Raw genomic sequence first — 21,188 nt, forward strand, 5'->3', positions numbered from 1 at the left:
AAGTGGTTGCAGTTGGTTAATAGTAGGTTCGCCTACTCAGTTTCTGTGGATAGTCTAGTGGGTCGGTTGTCGTGTCGTGGTTGTTGAATTGTGGTTGTGTTTGTGTGGCAGCGTATATGTAGTAATTGGTTGGTGTATACAGTTTGTTGGTTGTTGTGTGTTGCAGCTATCTGTGATTGTTTGTCTCTGGTTCTCGAGGTGCGTCCTCGGCTGAGTGGAGTCACTTGCGGGAGTGGCTTCACGCCCTACTTTCGCCCTCCGTGGAACCCGCCATGGGAGGGGATGTGCACATTAATGGGACAGGGTTATCGCTCGGTATGATGAGCGGGGATTTGGTGGGTACGGCTGTGGTCACCCACTTGTGGTCGGGTCCAAAGTGGACGGTCGGTGACGGAGATTGGTTGGAGTGGGGGTGATTGTGTGTGTGACTGATTGTGTTGTGTTGTGTTGATAGATGTTGTTGGTTTTGTCATGTCTTATCTCAGTACTGACCTTGTGTGGTTGTCTTGTTGTTTCTATGTGTCTGTCGTGATCCCTTATGTCGAGCAGTCGATCTTAGCAGGTGTTGATGTTGTTGATAGCTGGAGTCCTGGCGGGAGGAGTGCTCACGAGTTTCGATATAGATAGTGTGTAGCTCACGAGTTATATCTTTATTCTGTTAAGTTGGTTGTAACGCTTGTAATATAACTATAATTGTTCTTTTATCGACTTTTGATGATTACTTACCTCGGGCAACCGAGATGGTAACGCCCTTATATGCTAAGGAAGGCCTAGTTAAGGCTCCTCTGAATATGGGGGGTGTTACAAAGTGGTATCAGAGCGACGATTTTGGAACCTGTAACCAATGAAAATAATCAACGTAGTGAGTCTAATAAAATGAACCTGGTGTATGTATGATGAGAGCCCCAGCTGATGCTAGGTTTTGGATGAGTAGGCGCCCTCATTTCAAAATCTTGGCCTCATTGTACTTAAGCCAGTCACTGGGTATGGGAATGTGGAGTCCGTGTGTATGTCAAATGTGTATGTTAATTTCGTTGGGACTACCTGTGGATGAGTCTTGTTGAAGTTGGTATAAGCATGATAGTCGCACTTGGATCGTATATGGTGAAGTTGGATAAAATTAGTGAGCTTATGCGATGTAGGTTTTATTTAATAGGAATGCGTGAAAAGTGTGGAAGTGTATGATGTAGTATGAAAAGTGAATATGTTGGTGTTTGTTTCAAGTTGTCAGTAATGGTTATCCTATATGAGTTTATAAGTCCTACTATAGCTATAATGAGGATAGTTAAAAATGTTGAGTTATAATGTGAGAAATAACAAACAGAGATGCGTTTGTGCAATGTTTTATGGTTGAAAGTTTCCGCTGTGTAATGATTAATTTGTGTAAAATAATTTGGTTATGATTGAAATTGGAACATGTTAGTAATACCTTTGAATGACATATGGAAGAATAATTATCGTTAAATATATGTTTTGCATTAACATGAGAATAAGCTGATAATAATGTGGTAAGACGAGTTTAGATATGGTATGATGACGTGATTATGTATATGAATGACACGGAAGCAGGTAAACCGAGTTGGGTAAATTTGTTGTAGCGTAATATGATATGAATCTTATCTGATGAGACGGTATGATATGCTTGAGTAGTAATGGTAATACATGAGTGAGTATGATAACTAGTGACGAATTCCGAACATAGTTTGGAATCGACACGCGATATTGTTTTTGCAGGAATCTTCAATTTACTTCGTATTTCTGACCGAGTACTCAACCTTACTTGACCGAGTGCGAGTGCTTACTAGACCGAGTAGACCTCACTCGATCTAGTTAGGAAGCTATGACGTCGGGATGTGGAAATTTTCCCAGTACCGATCAAGGAAGGCTCGAATTAGGCACAGGTTAGCCCGAAGCTTCCTTTCCTTGATTTCCCTCCACGCTCGCACCAAGGCTCCAAAAGCTCCAAGCTCGATGATGGCCTGCTCCTCCTCCGACAGTCTCTCGTAAGCCTCCATCATCGTCGTGTAGCCAGAAAAAGACCTCATGTTCCAAACCTCCTATATCGATTCGACGCAAAGCTATATTTATCCCGAAGTGAAAGAGAAATGAAACGGCAAATGAATAGGTAAAGAAAGATGATGAGAAAATAACAAGCTTAAAGATTTACCAAGCTCTTCACCGTGCTATAGGACAGGTGACTCTCTGCTGCCCAGATGAGATGTCGACCATCCCATTTCTCAGCCCACTAGGGTGCCCTTACTAGCTGGTGGCCGCCTCGTCCGACGTTGGCCCGTCTTGGAGCCTCCTCCTCAACAGCTTCCTTCTCAGCGGCCTGCTCAGCAAACACCGCCTCTAGCACCTCCTTGAAAGTAAGAGAAGGGTCGAAGTCAGTATCCACATCCATGGGAGCCCTCCCCGATGTAGAAGCCTCGTCACCTGCATAATTAGAGTGAATTAGGCCACGTCAAGTGACAGCGAGCCTCAGTCAAGGTGTTTTCAAGCCTTTCGAGCTCCGAAAATAGCCCTTTTCTCGCCATCTTTGGCCATTTATTTCGAAACCCAACCGCTCATGTGGTGAAAATGGGTCAAGTCAAGTCTAAATTCGAGCCTGGTCATGGGTTTGAGTCGAAATTTTGGCAGCATTTCGTTATAACGGCGATTATGCCTTAGAAAAGTGCTGAAAAAGCTGTAGCAAATCAAAAATCTGAGATGGTAGGAGGTTTACCGATCACACAAGGATTCCAAATATCAAGTTTCATCGCAAATGGGTAACCCTAAGGCCATTTCCGAAGCAATTTACGACACAGCTGTGAAACCGTCACAATTCTACTCAAATGCTCAATACTCAATGAAAATTCGAAAAGAACACATGGTTATGTTCCTTACACTACCAATTATCCATTTCTATGGTCAATTTCACAAGGAAAATTCATTTGGGGGAAAAGCCCCAAATTTTCGAGTTATTTGGGTTGAAAACCCTAATTTTCACGACTCAAATCATGCAAAATACGGATGTTAATGCAAGTGTAATACCCGCCCTTTTAGAGACCCTTTAACCAGCGTTGACTGACCTTGGGAGCAGTAATAGTCCTTAAAAGTGCGTGCCAAAGTTACCATGGGTTGTGAGTTATGTGTGGTACTCGATAGAGTAGAGGCTACTCGATCGAGTAGCTTGGATACTCGATCGAGTATGTGGGCCACTCGATCGAGTAACAGGTTTTCAGCGAGGGTTTATAATCGCGTTTTGTTAAATCCGCAAATCATTTCCGCCTCATTTCTTCAGATCCTTAGGTCGCCTCTTTCCCTTCCCTTCACCATATAACCTCCATGGAAGCCTTTGAAGGTTCTTGTGCCTTAGGAGAGCATAGCTTGAGTCGGGACGAATCATTGCTTTTAATATGGGTGAATCATTGCTTTTAATTGTTGTAATGTGATTCATATGCTTCCCTTTCATGATTATTAATGATTAATTGCTCCAAAAATAGTATAGAAATTGCCAAATTTGGACGAATTTTCTAGGGTTTACAAAATCAAAATTGATTTTTGGTTGTTTTCTACATGTTAGATGATGAAATTGAGCACTATAAGCTGCATATAGCATGTTGAAAGATGGATTTTGGTGATTTTCACCTTAAAATTTGCCTTAAAATTTCGTCTTAAAAGTGCCCCAAATTGAATTTGTTTTCTATAATTGAGATTTTGTGTTAGATATGAATGCATATGCAAGAGTTAAGCTTTTAATATGATAATGGTGATGTTAATTGTTGATGAATATGTCAATTTGTTATAGTTGTAGAGACCGTCTGACAAGTCTAGTTGAGTTAATTGCTTCTAATGTTGAAGGTTGATGATGACATGTTTTAAGTTGCCTTTCTATGAACATGTATGAATATCTCACATGATATCAAGTAATTACATGGGGTAGCATTTGAGCCATGCCATGATATCCGAATTGGTTGAGTAGATTGTGCTTATCATGCTAAACCTTTCACAACAATAGAGATCGTCTGAGTTATTATAAACTGAATTTATGTATCAAATTGGAATTTGTTGGTGAAAGTGTGTACCTAGCTGAGTATTCAAAGTTCATTTGTGTGAATTATGTGCTTTACATTCCTATGCAAGTTTGTTTACATTGTATGCTGAAACAGATGCCGAGACTAAACATAGGGACACGTCAGAGTAAGAGGGGGAGGGCTTCACAGCCCGAGCTTGGGGAAGGTAGTGGACCCGTTGTACCCGCGGTACCGGAGTACCCTTCGGTGGTGTTTGTAGACTTTAAACAGAGAGAGCGATTTGTGGCGTTACAGAAACGCAAAATGAGGCCTACCCGTTGTGTGGATACCACACTTCTTACTGACTTTGGAATTGAGACGGATGTCCGTCACATCGTTGAGACTTTGGGATTCATGGGGTTGTATCGATTGAGGAAGCATTCTTACCCTTTTCTTACCTTGGAGTTTATGAGCTCATTTAATTACGAGCCAGCTGCACAAACTGTTGAGTTTCGTTTTATGAACACAAATTTCCTGTTGACCATGGACCTTTTTGCGTCTCACCTTGGGTTGGCCAAGCCTCCCAAGGATTCCATCAGTGAGATCCCTTCTGAGTGTGGTGTCTGCCGCCTAATGCCTTGTCTTACCAGAAAGCTAGCTCCCACCTCAAGCAACATGTTGATTAATGATGTTCAACATGTTACCTTGAGGATCTTTCTTCGTTCTATTTCAAACCTCCTTTATGAGAGACCGGATATTAGTAAACTGAACAATTATGAGATGTTGCTTCTGATGTCTTACCTCAACCCGGAGTGGACCGAGAGGGTGGTCTTTAATGCTCCTGCCATGGTCTGTGCTAGCCTTGCCATGATGGCTACTTCCACTACCCGGTACTTGAGTTGTGGTGCTATCGCCACTCGGCTAGCTAAAAAGCTAGCTTCCTTTGAGGCTTCTTCTGAGTATGTTCTTCTGGCTACACCGGTGCCTATTATGGACCGAGACTACTACCTCGACCTGAAATGGTTGAGAACTTTAGCTGATGGCAACCTAGCTTGGAGGGTGTGGGGCATGAGCTGGATGAAGATTCCGGCTCCTGAGCACCTCCCACCGACAGAGCCGTTAGACCCGGTGGTAGTAGATGTGGACTCCAATGAGGAGGAGGAGGATGATGATGGACCTCGACAGTTGCGGACGTACCTCATTGATGACACGATCCTCCAGGTGATGCCCGAGCCGAAGAAGGGGGAGAACGCGGCGGCAGTGGAGGAGAGGCCCAGGTTAGGGAGAGGACCCCGTCGAGTGAGGGAGAGGACCGCTGAGACTAGACCACGGCCAACAGCACCATCGCAGCAGCACCCTTTTCCTTGTTACCCCTACCTCGACACCCCGGAGACTTGTTCAAGCTACTTGGCAGAGAGAGTGTCATTCACCTTGACACTCCGGAACATGCATGAGATGGCGTATGCTCAAGGGATTAGGACCGAGGGACCACATCCAGTGTGGTGGAGCGGAGTTGGGGACTACAGTGGGGTTTTCCACTTTTACGGGGTGGATCAGTCAGCTTGGGGGACAGATCAGTCCTTTGCTTATGGTGGCTTGACCCCGTGGTATGTGAGTCCTGGAGCTGGAGCAGAAGTTGATGCGGGCATTGGGTCGTCGGGTGCAGGCACCTCGGGAGGAGATGGTGGTGGAGATGAGATGATGGATGAGCAGCAGCAGCAGCAGCAGAAGGAGTGATACTCCTATTCTTTATCCTTGTTTATGGTTGATGGTGTTGGACGAAAGTTGTCGTTGTTAGTTAGAACTTTTTATTTTGGTTTGTATGGATGGCTATGAGGCCGGATTTGCTAGTTTGATCTTGTGGCAAGATTGACTTTAGGGGTCGGGAAGTCATCTCGGCTCGCGTTATGTGACGATTATATATATATGTGGTGTTATCCCATGATTTTCCAGGATTTTGACCTGTAGGTACTCGACAAAGTACCCCATACTCGGTCGAGTAGCTGCAGGTGTGACAGAAATGAGGTATTCTGATCTCAGGGCTACTCGATCGAGTAGCGGGCACTCGATCGAGTACCTTATATACTTGATCGAGTAGCATTGTTACAGGAACTTTTCACTAATTAAAATTGTTTAATGATTATATAGTTACATGTTTTGATGTTTAACATGGTTATTGATGATTAGTAACATGTTTGAACCGTTAATTTCATATGTTGGAAGTCGTGCTTGGATTTTAGGTGCGTATTTGTAACGAATAGTGAAGTTGTAATTGTTTCTTATTGCTTTAATCTTACATCCGTAATGTCTATAAGTTATATTTCGCCGGAAGTGTGTCCTTCCATATACAAATACAAATGATATATACATGCCTTCTTGACGGTGGTTAGTTATTCGAATATGGTTGCATATGTCTTTATGGTTAACTGGTTGTACGAGTAATATGAGTAATGTCAATAATGAATAATATGGTTTGGATATATGTCAAGATGTAAGTAGTAAGTAACATATGTAGTAGTTTGGTGGTGAACTTCGGGGACGAAGTTCTTTTTTAGAGGGGAAGATTAATGTCGCAAAATAAAAAGGCCGATTTTGAAATTATGTTGTTTGTTTATAACGTTTTCTACGACTTTGGTCACATTTCTTGTATGGAAGTATAATTGTTTGCACTTGTTAGTGGAAGTAACTTGTATATCAAAGTGAAAGTTGATAGTATGTTTTAAAATACGGTCACAAAGAGATAGCTATGATGTCATGTGTTGGAATGGTTGTTGAGTAACATGGTGGTATAATCATACGGTGTGTTGATAGTATGTTTCGTGTTGATGGTTGTCGCTTGTGAAGGGTAATCTTGTAATGTTGTGCCGGTTGGTATTTCAAGTAGTAGCTCGTAGAGGTCGATCTATATGGAGCGTTAGACAGTTGATGATGATGACATGGGGGATGGTATTTCCGGGGAGTAGTAACCTATGCAAAAAAAATAATAATAGTGATGTCGTTTTGTTTCCGTTTTGTGTGCCTTGGTTGGGTGAGTTGAACTTCGGGGACGAAGTTCTCTTTAAGGGGGGAAGACTGTAATACCCGCTCTTTTAGAGACCCTTTGACCAGCGTTGACTGACCTTGGGAGCGGTAATAGTCCTTAGAAGTGCGTGCCAAAGTTACCTTGGGTTGTGAGTTATGTGTGGTACTCGATAGAGTAGAGGCTACTCGATCGAGTAGCTTGGATACTCGATCGAGTAGGGGACACTCGATCGAGTATGTAGGCCACTCGATCGAGTAACGGGTTTTCAGCGAGGGTTTATAAACGCGTTTTGTTAAATCCGCAAATCATTTCCGCCTCATTTCTTCAGATCCTTAGGTCGCCTCTTTCCCTTCCCTTCACCATATAACCTCCATGGAAGCCTTTGAAGGTTCTTGTGCCTTAGGAGAGCATAGCTTGAGTCGGGTAGCGGTCTTTTGCCAGGTTTCTTCTTGTAGGTATGTCGTCATCATCATCCGTATCCTTGTCTTTGCAGTTAGGGTTTGCTTGGTAGTGATAGATGATTGTGTTGTGGATATAGGTGTTGCTTGATTGCAGGATATTTCGTATGTTGGCATGGAGTGGTTGCAGTTGCTTAAAGGTAGGTTCGCCTAATCAGTTTCTATGGATAGTCTAGTGGGTCGGTTGTCGTGTCCTGGTTGTTGAATTCTGGTTGTGTTTGTGTGGCAGCGTATATGCAGTAGTCGGTTGGTGTATGCTGTTTGTTGGTTGTTGTGTGTTGCAGCAATCTGTGATTGTTTGTCTCTGGTTCTCGAGGTGCGTCCTCGGCTAAGTGGAGTCACTTGTGGGAGTGGCTTCACGCCCTAGTTTCGCCTTCCATGGAACCCGCCACGGGAGGGGATGTGCACATTAATGGGACAGGGTTAGCGCTCGGTATGATGAGCGGGGATTCGGTGGGTGTTGGTGTTGGAGCTTGTGTCCTCCACAAATTAGTGTCATAACATTTGTAAATCTCTTACAGTTCACAAGGGTATACTTCGTATATTTAATCAGTTGATTAACGTTTACCTAATAACGGTTGGCTTGCTAGAAAGTTTGACGTTATTATCATACAGATGGCGGTGATCAACTGGTCCCTAAAGGTCACACCTATAGGATGTGTTTGAGAACTGTGGTTATAGAAATATAATCACATTGATGCCTAATATGACTAAATATTTAGTCAATGTGTTGATGAGACAATTATTTAATGAAGATTAAATAATATTAGTTGAGACGAATTAACTGTCAATTCGTAAATTGAATATAATAAGTTATATTTAATTAAATGTATGTAATGTTAGCTTGGACGAATTAATCTGTTAATTCGTAATTAAATGTAATCAGTTATATTTAATATCAACAAGATGAATGTGTCATAGTGGTAATAGTGAGGGTACACAAAGCAAGAGGTCATGGGTTCGATCCTCACTAGATGACAATTTAACACATTTTATACATTTTTGGAATAACCAAAAATAAGGAGATTACACTCCTTATTTCGGTTATATGGGCCGAAATTAGGGAAGATTATATCTTCCTAATTGACTCCCATATTTCGGTGAGAATAAGAAGGAAAGGGAGATCATTATTCTACCTAAATTCCTTTTTAACCTAGCCTTCTCTCTCTCATCAGAAAAACACAAAAACAACATAATTTTACAGAAAATTTTAGATCGATTCTAGCATAATCAGAAGGGCATATCTCATATCGTCTTGGGTGCAACTGATAGGCGAATATCTACTTTAATATTGTTCTTAGGCCATATTTGCTAGGACCGAAGGTTATTTCTGAATCCTTTATTTTGTTTATGTATTTTATTTATGACTAGTGATCGTCTTAATTAAATTCGTTATAATCCTTCAATTTTAAGGGAAGTATACAGATTATTTCCCACAAGTGGTATCAGAGCAAAAGGCCACGAATTTTAATTTTGATGATTTTCATAAAAATTGTATGTAAACTTTTAGGGTTTCCGAAAAAATTTAGGGCACGGCTGTTTTTTTTTTTTTGTTAATGCCGATTGAAAAAAAATGTTTGCAGCCGGTGTTTGTTCTTTTTGATGCAAGATTTCCATTTTTATTTTTCATAATGTTGTTTTAATCAGTTAAAATTATCATATGAAGAATTGGTAGATGTTTGATTTGATGCAGATTAAGTTAAAACATAAATGGAATCGTCATGTTTGATTTAATGCAGATTAAGTTGAAATTAAAAAGGCATTAGGGTCCTAATTTAAAAACCGTGAAATTTTTTTTTGCTGTTTCTGTACTGTTCACGGGTGAACAGTATTAAAAAAAAATTGCTGTTTTTTTTTTGCTCTCGGTTTTTCTTATTTCTAAGAAAAACCGATTAAAGTTTTTTCGCGGTTGTTTTGTTTATAACGTTTTGGAAAAGCATCAAAAAAAAAAATTGTTGTTACTTTTCACGTGCTACTGTTCACAGGGGACATAATTTTTAAAAAAAAAAAATTTTGTTTCGGTTTTTACAGATAAAACCGTGTATAAAATAAGAAACATGCTTGTTTTGTTTTTCTTTGTTTATGCCGAGACCAAATAAAAAAAATGATTTTGTTTTTGTTTTGATTTTGGCCAATTAGTTATTGTGAAACGGTTCACAATTAAAAGATACCGAATTATTTTAAAGCAGTTTAAAATTTTGACGGATTGAATTCATATTACAAGTTTAATATGGATTAAGATTGAAATTAATGTGATTAATTGAGGAATTGTCACTTAATTTGATTTAAATAGGTGGTTTGGATAAATTAATCAACATAATTAAGGAATTGTGTCATGTATGTTTAATTTATTTTAGTTGATGCATTATATTTTATTTTTGTTGAATGAATCGATTGAATGAATTTAATTTACGTATTTTTGCAATCAGTTGTAATACTTAGTGTGGCCTTAGTCAAATTGTGTTTTCGTAATGAAGGAAACATAATTTTTAATGTAATTATGAGATCTCGAATCTCCTTTTTTAGTTTTGGGTTTTGAAATTAGATTGTAATAAATTGGTTTATTATGTAATTTTAATTATTGTAATTTCAAAGAAGACTAAAGATGGAGATTGGAGCTCACTCCCGCTACATGGATCAAGATGGAACATCAAGACAAGCTTCTCGGGTCCAAGGATGGATTCCAAATTTGTATTTTTTGTTCATTTTGATAGGATAGGCCACACTAGGACTTTTACTGTTTTTACGTTTTCTTTCTTATTGTTTTTCATTCACATGTTAGTTTATGCATCATATTCCGCCTAAAACCAAACCACCTACTACTAAAATGCATGAAAATTGACTCATATAGGTTGTATGTTAGTTTTCATGGACATACAGATGTCACAATCTTATTAAGACATCACCTTAGTTTATTCATTCTCGCATGCTAGATATTAGTTCACTTAAAATGAATTAAAATAAAGTTGATGGGATCTTCCTCTAAAACGGAAATTGAGATTAGTCTTTATAAGGGCAAACAATTATGAATCCCTTCTTCATCGGTAGGCATAATATGACCCCTTCTACGTTGGGTAAGTAGTTGTGTTGACTTAGTTTACCTCAACATCATAGTCCGAAGAGTTTATCGTGATTATGATGGACTAAAGATAAAATTTACAGAAATTTATCGACCAAGAATTCTAACGGTAGAATTAGCTAAAAGGTTAGCTTATCAATTTACAGAGAATTGAGTCTTGGGATCATTTATATAATTCTTGAGGGAGGTCAATTGTATAAATGTTTTGAGTCTTCGCGTTATGACAGTAATTCATTAGACTTAAAAATATAAACGATGCACATGCTTATTATTTTTATTCTTCTTCTCGCAGTGTAGAACACGATTATTTTTCATAATACTGTTACAACGAAATGGCTGGAAATAACGCAATCCCAATGCCTAGTGCAACACTTGATCGCGCGCCCTGGTTGAAAGTATTCATGGACCCGATGAATCAGTTCACACGTGTGAAAAATGATGGGTCCAACTTTGCGGACTGGGAGGCGGCACTACGGAATGCTGCCATTGCTGACGGTAAGCTCAAGTACTTAACTGAGCCAATACCGATCAACCCAGGCCCCAATGCAGGAGTCAACGAGACACTCGTTTATAGTGATTTCGTTATGGAAGAGGGTGCGATAAAGAACGTACTCATCTTTGCAATGGAAACCAATTTGCAGAGACGCTTCATTGCCCAAAGTGCAAACAAGATTTTCACTACGCTCACTAACGAGTTCTCAAAAGCACCGAGAATCGTTACATATGAGCATACATATCGCTTCTTTGATGCGAAACTCTAGAAGGGCCAACCGGTTAGCCCACACATTCTTCACATGATTGAGAATTTCGAGAAGCTGGAGGCACTGAATTGTAAAATCAGTGAGAGCATTGTCATTGACTGAATGCTTCATTCTCTTCACGATGGTTTTGTCCTTTTCAGGGCGAACTATTACATGAATGACTTGAAAAAGAGTCCTCATAAGCTACACTCCCTTCTCGTACAGATCGTGAAGGATATGAAATTGAGGGGGAGCATGAAGCAGGATGTTCTCACGATTCACAACAAGGGTAAAGGTAAGGGCAAGGCTCGTGGCGACCTAGCTGTAGGTAAGCCAAAGTTTAAAAAGCCAGGAAACGGTAAGTGCGCGCCTGGTGAGACTAGTGGCTCACAGGGCAAGGCAAAGAGCAAGGGCGGTGACATAGAGTGCCACCATTGTCACAAGACTGGACATTGGAGGAGGAACTGTCCCGTCTACCGTGAGGACATCAAAGCGATCCCGCGTCGTTCTGTTGGTATGTCATCTTATATTCATATGATTGAGATTAACCATGCAAGTTTCGGAACTTGGGTACTTGATACTGGTTGTGGTTCTCATCTGTGTAATCATTTGCAGGGCCTAAAGAACATCATACCTCTCGAAAAAGGTGATGTGGACCTTGAGTCGGGAATGGAGCACGAGTTGCTGCTGTCTCGAAGGGAACATATGTAATCCAACTCCCTAGTGGTTTTGAGTTATTTTTAAATAACTGTTATTATGTACCCAGTTTGTCTAAGAACATTATTTCTGTTTCCGTACTTGCTAAAGACGGTTTTGTATTTTCAATAAAGGATAATAGCTGTATTTTCTCTTTTAATGAAATGATTTATGGCAAAGCAGTTTCCATGAATGGAATTTATATCTTAGACCAAACCACGGAAGTATTACACGTGAATAATAAGAAATTAAAGGTTGGTGACAAAGATCAAACCTATCTATGGCATTGTCGAATGAGACACATAAATGAGAAACGCGTGAAGAAACTCGTCGATAATGGGACTATTCCCGCATTCGATTTTTCTACATATGGCACGTGTGAATCTTGTCTAATTGGCAATATGACTCGAATTTCCTTCAAAGGTGTTGGAATGCGCGCTAGTGACCTATTAGGACTCATACATACGGACGTATGTGGACCTATGTCAATTACCGCTAGAGATGGCTATAGATATTTTATCACTTTCACGGACGATTTGAGTAGATACGGATATGTCTACTTAATGAAGCATAAAAGTGAGTCCTTTGAGAAATTCAAGGAATACCAGAACAGGGTACAGAACCAACTGGGTAGAAAGATTAAAGCACTCCGTTCAGATCGGGGTGGCGAATATCTTTCAAATGAGTTTGATCAACACCGAAAGACTCGTGGAATCGTTCGCAGATTAACTCCACCCGGAACACCTCGGTTAAATGGTGTGTCCGAACGGAGAAATCGAACCTTACTTGATATGGTTCGATCCATGATGAGTCACACGGTAGTGCCTCATTCATTATGGGGTTATGCTCTTTGTCATTTGCTCTTATACTTAACCGAAGTCCGTCTAAAGCTGTCGACAAGACTCCATATAAAATGTGGAAGGGAACGGTACCTAACTTGTCCTTTATTCGGGTTTGGGGCTGCGAGGCTTATGTCAAGTGGAGACACGAGGATAAGCTCGGCCCGCGATCGGTCAAGACATACTTTATAGGTTATCCAAAAGGAACATTTGGTCATTACTTCTATTCGCCTACCGAACATCGAGTTTTTGTTGCGGCTAGTGCGACGTTCTTAGAGAAAGAATTTCTCGAGAACAAGACGAGTAATAGAACCTTCGAGCTGTTGGAGATTCCAGAACCAAGATAGATCACGACGGACGTTATCACTTAGTCAGGAGTCTTATTTGGATAAGATTCTTGAGAAGTTCAGCATGACCAACTCCAAGAAGGGGAACCTTCCAATGACGACCGGGATGCGATTGAGCAAGTCTCGATCACCCACGACGCCTTGAAGGGATTGAGCGCATGAGTTGTGTTCCTTATGCATCTGCAATAGGATCGATCATGTATGCCATGATATGCACACGTCCAGACGTGGCATATGCATTGAGTATGACGAGTCGGTACCAAAAGACTCTAGGTGAAACACACTGGATAGCTGTTAAAAACATCTTCAAGCACCTACGGAGGACTAAGGATTGGGTATTGACTTATGGAGGTGATACTAAGCTATGCGCAATCGGTTACGCAGATGCTAGCTTCCAAACGGATCGAGATGACTCAAAATATCAGTCCGGGTTCGTCTTCACTCGTAATGGTGCTGCGGTCAGCTGGAAGAGTTCCAAATAGAGTGTTGTAGTAGATTCTACTACTGAATCCGAGTACTATGCTGCTTCGGAGGCAGCAAAGGAAGCGATATGGATGTGTCAATTCTTACAAGGACTTACGATAGTTCCTAGTTCGAATGACCCGATCACCATCTATTGTGACAATAGAGGTGCCATCTTCCAGGCTAAGGAGCCAAAGTCTAGCAACAAATCTAGACATGTACATCGGAAAGCTCACCTGATCCGTGATTACGTGGAGCAAGAGGAGATAGTGATAGACAAGATTGCGATGGATGATAACATTGCGGATCCTCTCACTAAACCGTTGAATTATGATAAGCATGTAGGGCACGTTAATTCCATGGGAATTAAACGTGTTTCTGAGTTGTACTACTTGATTATGGATTTGATACATTATCTTTTTCATATACTATTTATAACTTCATCGTTTTATTATAATATTTTGTTTTTCATGTGGATTGTACTGACAACATTGAATGCCACAAAGTGAACTGAATTACATTATATTTGTTTTGGTCCGTAATCGCCAATGTGAGCTGATAACTCCGGCTATTATATTGTGCAGTCGATTGATGGTGGGTTCAACGAGCCATAAGTCAAACGGTTGACTGATCGATCACAGATGCGAGATTATAACGATACCTCGTAGGACAACTTTTTGTGACAACGTAATGGAGTCCTAAATCTTTAAAAACTTTTGGTGCCAGGTCGTGGATAGGACATCCATTGTGTTCCTAGAGTCAATTCTTTTGACTATCGACTGTCTCTTGAGATTAAGGCAGTTTTTGGGTGACTTTGGTTTCTTTCTCACGGTCTGCCGTAACTGGAGGCTAAGTAGATTATTTCTGGGTCATTTCATACTGTGCTTACATCTGCAGGATTCGTGTTGAGGAAAATATCCAACCCTTATCAGGTATAGTTATTTCCCAGGGCCACTCGAGGAGTTGTAACTGAAATGCATGGCCATGCTCGTATGTTGATTCGTTTATCAGTTAAGTTACTCTCTAGTCGGGGAAACCACTCTTGATATTGATCGCTTGTAAAATACAACCTTTGTGAATGCGGATTTGCAAATTGTTTTACATTGAGTGGGAGAAATTTTAGGATATGAGAATCGGTTATCGCACATACACTTGTGAGGACAAGTGGGAGTTTGTTGGAACTTGTGTCCTCCACAAATTAGTGTCATAACATTTGTAAATCTCTTACAGGTTCACAAGGGTATACTTCGTATATTTAATCAGTTGATTAACGTTTACCTAATAACGGTTGGCTTGCTAGAAAGTTTGACGTTATTATCATACAGATGGCGGTGATCAACTGGTCCCTAAAGGTCACACCTATAGGATGTGTTTGAGAGATGTGGTTATAGAAATATAATCACATTGATGCCTAATATGACTAAACAGTTAGTCAATGTGTTGATGAGACAATTATTTAATGAAGATTAAATAATATTAGTTGAGACGAATTAACTGTCAATTCGTAAATTGAATATAATAAGTTATATTTAATTAAATGTATGTAATGTTAGCTTGGACGAATTAATCTGTTAATTCGTAATTAAATGTAATCGGTTATATTTAATATCAACAAGATGAATGTGTCATAGTGGTAATAGTGAGGGTACACAAACCAAGAGGTCATGGGTTTGATCCTCACTAGATGACAATTTAACACATTTTATACATTTTTGGAATAACCGAAAATAAGGAAATTTACTCCTTATTTCGGTCAAATGGGCCAAAAATTAAAAGAAGATGATCTACCCTAATTACTTCCTAATACACGGTTTATAGGGAGTGAGGGAGAACATTATTCTAACCTAATTTTTTCTTAAGTCATTTGTGCCTCCTCTCTCATCAGAAAAAACACAAAAACCTATATTTTTACAGAAAATTTTGGATCGATTCTAGCACAATCAAAGGGCATATCTCATATCGTCTTGGGTGCAACTGATAGGCGAATATCTACTTTGATATTGTTCTTAGGCCGTATTTGCTAGGACCGAAGGTTATTTCTAAATCCTTTACTTTTGTTTATGTATTTTATTTTATGACTAGTGATCGTCTTCATTAAATTCGTTATAATCCTTGAATATTGAGGGATTCATACCGATTAATCACACAGTGGGTACGGCTGCGGTCCCCCACTCGCAGGGCTGGTCCAGTGGACAGTCGGTGACGGAGATTGGTTGGAGTGGGGGTGATTGTGTGTGTGACTGATTGTGTTGTGTTGTGTTGATAGATGTTGTTGGTTTTGTCATGTCTTATCTCAGTACTGACCTTTCTGTGGTTGTCTTGTTGTTTCTATGTGTCTGCCGTGATCCTTATGGTGAGCAGTCGATCTTAGCAGATGTTGATGTTGTTGATAGCTGGAGTCTTGGCGGGAGGAGTGCTCACGAGTTTCGATATAGATAGTGTGTAGCTCACGAGTTGTATCTTTATTCTGTTAAGTTGGTTGTAACGCTTGTAATATAACTATAATTGTTCTTTTATCGACTTTTGATGATTACTTATCTTGGGCAACCGAGATGGTAATGCCCTTATATGCTAAGGAAGGCCTAGTTAAGGCTCCTCTGAATATGGGGGTGTTACAGCAAGAATAGGACACATACCTCGATTAGTCTTAATTAATGCAAGCTCTTGATCAAATTTTGGTGGAAAATGATTGGAATTTTAGAGAATTTTAGAGAATTTTGTCTTTTGTTATAATGAATAAACACGGGTTTTATCGAGTTTTTACTCAGACAGGGACGAACCCAGGAAAAGACGCGGCAGGTGCTGTGCCTCTTCCAAAAGTCGCAGCTCTTGCTGCGCCTCTTCCTCAGCTTCCCTCTAATTCAATTTTCAAAAATTCGTTATAAGTTCGTTATTTGTGGGCCCATCTTTGGTGCGCCTTTTCTTCAACACCATAAATCAGATATTTGGTCCGTTTGATATTTATTCCTCGTCCGGACCCGTTCTTCCGAGTAGACTGTGAATTGTCACAGTACTTTATCAAGACTTCGCTTGCGACAACGAGCGGATTTTCTCTGACGGTGTTTCGACAAGCCTTAATTATTTTCCCATCGAGAGTTCATGACAGCCGATTGTTCTTCTCGAGACATGGAGTTTGCTTGAGACCGACGCAAGCAGATTCAACCTCAAGTTTTGCCGGAGTTCGCTTGAGACCGACGCAAGCAGATTTCCACCCATCAGTTTCTACCGACATCCTGTTGTCCTTCAATATTACGTTTTATTTCCCCTTAAAGAAAGAAGTCTCAGGTATGATATCTTCTTATGGCTGGCGAGCTTTCTTACGTAGTCTAATGGACTTTAAACGACCCTCCCCGATAGTCGACAGACTCTAAAATGTTCCCGACGACAGGTCCTTGGCTCAGACCCCTTGAACCACCTCGCGTCGCCATAGTCGTCAGGTTATAATGTTTGATTGACCTGATGGCTATACTTTGACTTTCGCCTTGTCTAAGCCTCAGTCAAAGTCGGGGCTATGTAGATACCTTATTTCTGCACCTCCCGCAAGCCACCCGGTGATGATTGGGCCGCATGTTTGATACGCGGAACAATTTATGACAATTCATAAATTTATCATCAAGTGATAGCTCAAATACTTGTGTCTACCCCTTGGTCATCATCTACGCGCCGTTACGGTCGTTTTGACAGTAATTAGGGTTCATTTGGTTATCCTAAAGGAACATTTGGTCATTACTTCTATTCGCCAACCGAACAACGTGTATTTGTTGCGGCTAGTGCGACGTTCTTAGAGAAGGAGTTTCTCGAGAACGCGAAGAGTAATAGAACCTTCGAGCTGTCGGAGATTCCAGAACCAAATGTTGAGCAACCATTGGAGGAACCAGTTCCTTCAATCCCGGTTGCGGTTAGTATTCCTGAGGAACCTAGGAGGTCGGGAAGACTCTCTATTCCTCCGGACAGATACATAGGTATGGTCGAGGGACATGACATAGATGACATTCTGCTCTTAACGAGTAGTGAACCCGCAACCTATAAAGGTGCCATGACTAGTTCCGACTCAAAGCTATGGCTTGAGGCCATGCAATCCGAGATGGACTCCATGTGTGAGAACAACGTATGGGATCTTGTTGACTTGCCTGCTAAGGTTCGTCCCCTTCAATGAAAATGGCTTTACAAGATAAAGCATTCTGTGGAAGGTCAACAAGATATCTATAAAGCACGATTAGTTGCTAAAGGTTTCACCCAAGTGCCAGGTTTGCACTACGATGAAAGTTTTACACCCGTAGTCATGCTGCGTTCCATTCGGATTATCTTAGCGATTGCCGCTTTTCATAACTATGAAATTTGGCAGATGGATGTGAAAATCGCCTTCTTAAACGGTTATTTAGGAAGAGTTGTACATGGTACAACCCGAAGGTTTCATCGATCCTAAACATCCTAAGAAAGTATGCAAGCTTAAGCGTTCCATTTATGAACTTAAGCAAGCTTCTCGGATTTGGAATCATCGTTTCGACCAAGTGATAAAAGAGAATGGATTTACTCGATCGGTCGAGGAACCATGTCTATATATCAAGTCGAGTGGGAGCAAGATTGTCTTCCTAATATTGTATGTTGATGACATACTCCTGATTGGGAATGACATACCTCTCTTAACTTCGGTAAAAGTATGGTTGAAGAACCATTTCCAGATGAAAGATCTGGGTCAAAGAATTTTGGGCATCCGTATCTATAGAGATAGATCACGTCGGATGTTATCTCTCAGTCAGAAGTCTTATATAGACAAGATTCTATAGAGATTCAGCATGACTAACTCCAAAAAGGGGTTTCTTCCCATGGCTCCAGGGGTGCATTTGAGCAAGTCACAGGCACCAAAGACACCGGAAGAGATAGAGCGCATGACCCGGATTCCTTATGCTTCGGCAATAGGATCAATCATGTATGCCATGATATGCACACGTCCGGACGTGGCATATGCATTGAGTATGACAAGTCGATTCCAACAGCATCCAGGTGAATCACATTGGATGGCTGTCAAGAACATTCTTAAGTACCTACGGAGGACTAAAGATTGGGCATTGACTTATGGAGGCGATCAAAAGCTATGCGCAACCGGTTACGCAGATGCTAGCTGCCAAACGGATCGAGATGACTCGAAATCTCGATCTGGATTCGTTTTTACTCTTAATGGCGCCTGCAATCGGTGGAAGAGTTCCAAACAAAGTGTTACAAAGATTCTACGACCGAGTCCGAGTACTATGCCGCGTACGAAGCCGCAAAGGGAAGCGATATGGATGCGTCAATTCCTACAAGGATTATCTGTAGTGCCTAGTTCGAATGACCCGATCACCATCTATTGCGACAATAGAGGTGCCATCTTCCAGGCTAAGGAGCCTAAGTCTAGCAACAAGTCTAGACACGTACAACGGAAAGCTCATCTAATCCGAGATTACGTGGAGCAAAAGGAGGTAGTGATAGAAAAGATTGCTACAGATGATAATATAGCAGATCCTCTCACTAAACCATTACGACAAGATAAGCATGAAGGGCATGTTATTTCCATGGGAATTAAACGTGTTCCTGAGTTGTCGTACTCTTTTATGGATTAGATTCTTTTTCTCGTGTACTCTATACGACATCATCGTTTTGATATTTATATATTTTGTTTTTCATGTGGAGTTGTACGACTATCTTGAACACCACAAAGTGAACTGAACAAACATTATATTTTTGGTCCTTAATTGCCCAAGTGAGCTGATAAATCTGGCAATTATTTTGTGACGCTGGTTGATGGTGGGTTCAACGAGCCATAAGTTAAACGGTTGACTGACCAATCACAGAGGCGAGTTATACGGATATCTCGTAGGACACAATTGTGACAACGACGTGGAGTCCTAAATGTTTTATAACATTCGGTGCCAGGTCGTGGATAGGACCTCCATGGTGATCCTAAGAGTCGATTCTTTTGACTATCGACTGTCTCTTGAGACTAAGGCAGATTTTGGGTGACTTTGGTTTCTTTCTCACGGTCTTCCGTAACAGGGGGCCAAGTAGATTTTTTCTGGGTCATTTCATACTGTGCTTAAATCGGCAGGAGTCGAGTTGAAGGAAATATTCAGCCTTTATCAGGTACTCGATATTTCTCGGGGCTACTCGAGGAGTCAGAATCGAAATGCATGGCCATGCTCGAATACGGATTCGTTTTATCAGTTAAGTTACTCTCTAGTCGGGGAAACCACTCTTGATACAGATCGATTGTAAAATACGACCTTTGCGGATACGGATCTGCAAATTGTTTTACATTGAGTGGGAGAATTTTAAATGGATATGAGAATCGGTTATCGCACATACACTTGTACGGACAAGTGGGAGTTTGTTGGAGCCGGTGTCCTCCAGTTAGTACGGATAACGTTATTGCACGTACACTTGTACGGACAAGTGGGAGCTTGTTGGGGCTGGTGTCCTCCACAGTTAGTGCAATGACATATAAATCTCTAAAAGGATCAAAGGGTATACTTTTGTATTATTATCAGTTGGTCCACGTTTATCAATAACGGTTGGCTTGCTAGATAAGTTTGACGTTATTGTCATACAGATGGCGGTGATCAACTGGTCCCTAAAAGTCACACCTATAGGATACGTTTGAGAGATGTGACGGTATGAAAATACAGTCATGTTGATGCCTAATATGACTAAGCGGTTAGTCAGAGTTATAGACTAATAATTAGTCAAACACGATGTTGAGATATTTATTTAATACGGATTAAATAATACTGGCTAAGGTGAATTAAGCGGTTAATTCGTAAATTGAATATAAACGGTTATATTTAATTAATGTATATTGAATTGATTAATTATACAATATTGTCATTGTCGGACAAATAATAATATGTCGACTGATTCATGTTACTAGTCGATATTTTAATATCCGATATAGGATGACGATTTATAATTAAAACCCGTCATATACATTTTAGCAAAACGAGTCGGGCCACGAGTTAAATAAGGAGAAAGTGGAAAGCCCACTCCCCCCTTGAGCTCACGGTTGGCCGAGAAGAACAAAAGGAGAGTCCTTCTCTCCTTTTGACCTAATCATTTTTCATTTGAAGAAAAATTAGGGTTTTGGAGTATTTTTCTCTGAAATTCTAGATCTCACATCAAAAACCTCACAAAAGCTCTCTCAATATTGCAAGGCAATCAGAGAGCAATTTCTAGCACAAGGGGCATAGTCTCAGATGATCTTGGGTGCAACAATTAGGAGGAAATCTACGTTGATTTCTGTTCTTAGGCCGATTTGCATAGGACCCGAGGTTGATTCTTATTCTTTTATCGTTTCTCTTGTTTTTTTTCGTTTATGACAATTAATCACATGGTAAATTACGTTATAGTCCTTAATTTTAAGGGGTTTTATACGGATATCACCCTTCAGTCCAGCCACCGTAACCATTCAAAACAGCCCAATCAAACCATCTAAACCGTTCCCATAACCAACATATTTAGCCACACAACAGTCGCATAAAATCGTCCCAAAAACCGTCCCAATTTCCGTATTAAAACAG

Source organism: Silene latifolia, chromosome Y, assembly GCF_048544455.1.
Source record: "Silene latifolia isolate original U9 population chromosome Y, ASM4854445v1, whole genome shotgun sequence".
Taxonomy (NCBI): domain Eukaryota; kingdom Viridiplantae; phylum Streptophyta; class Magnoliopsida; order Caryophyllales; family Caryophyllaceae; genus Silene; species Silene latifolia.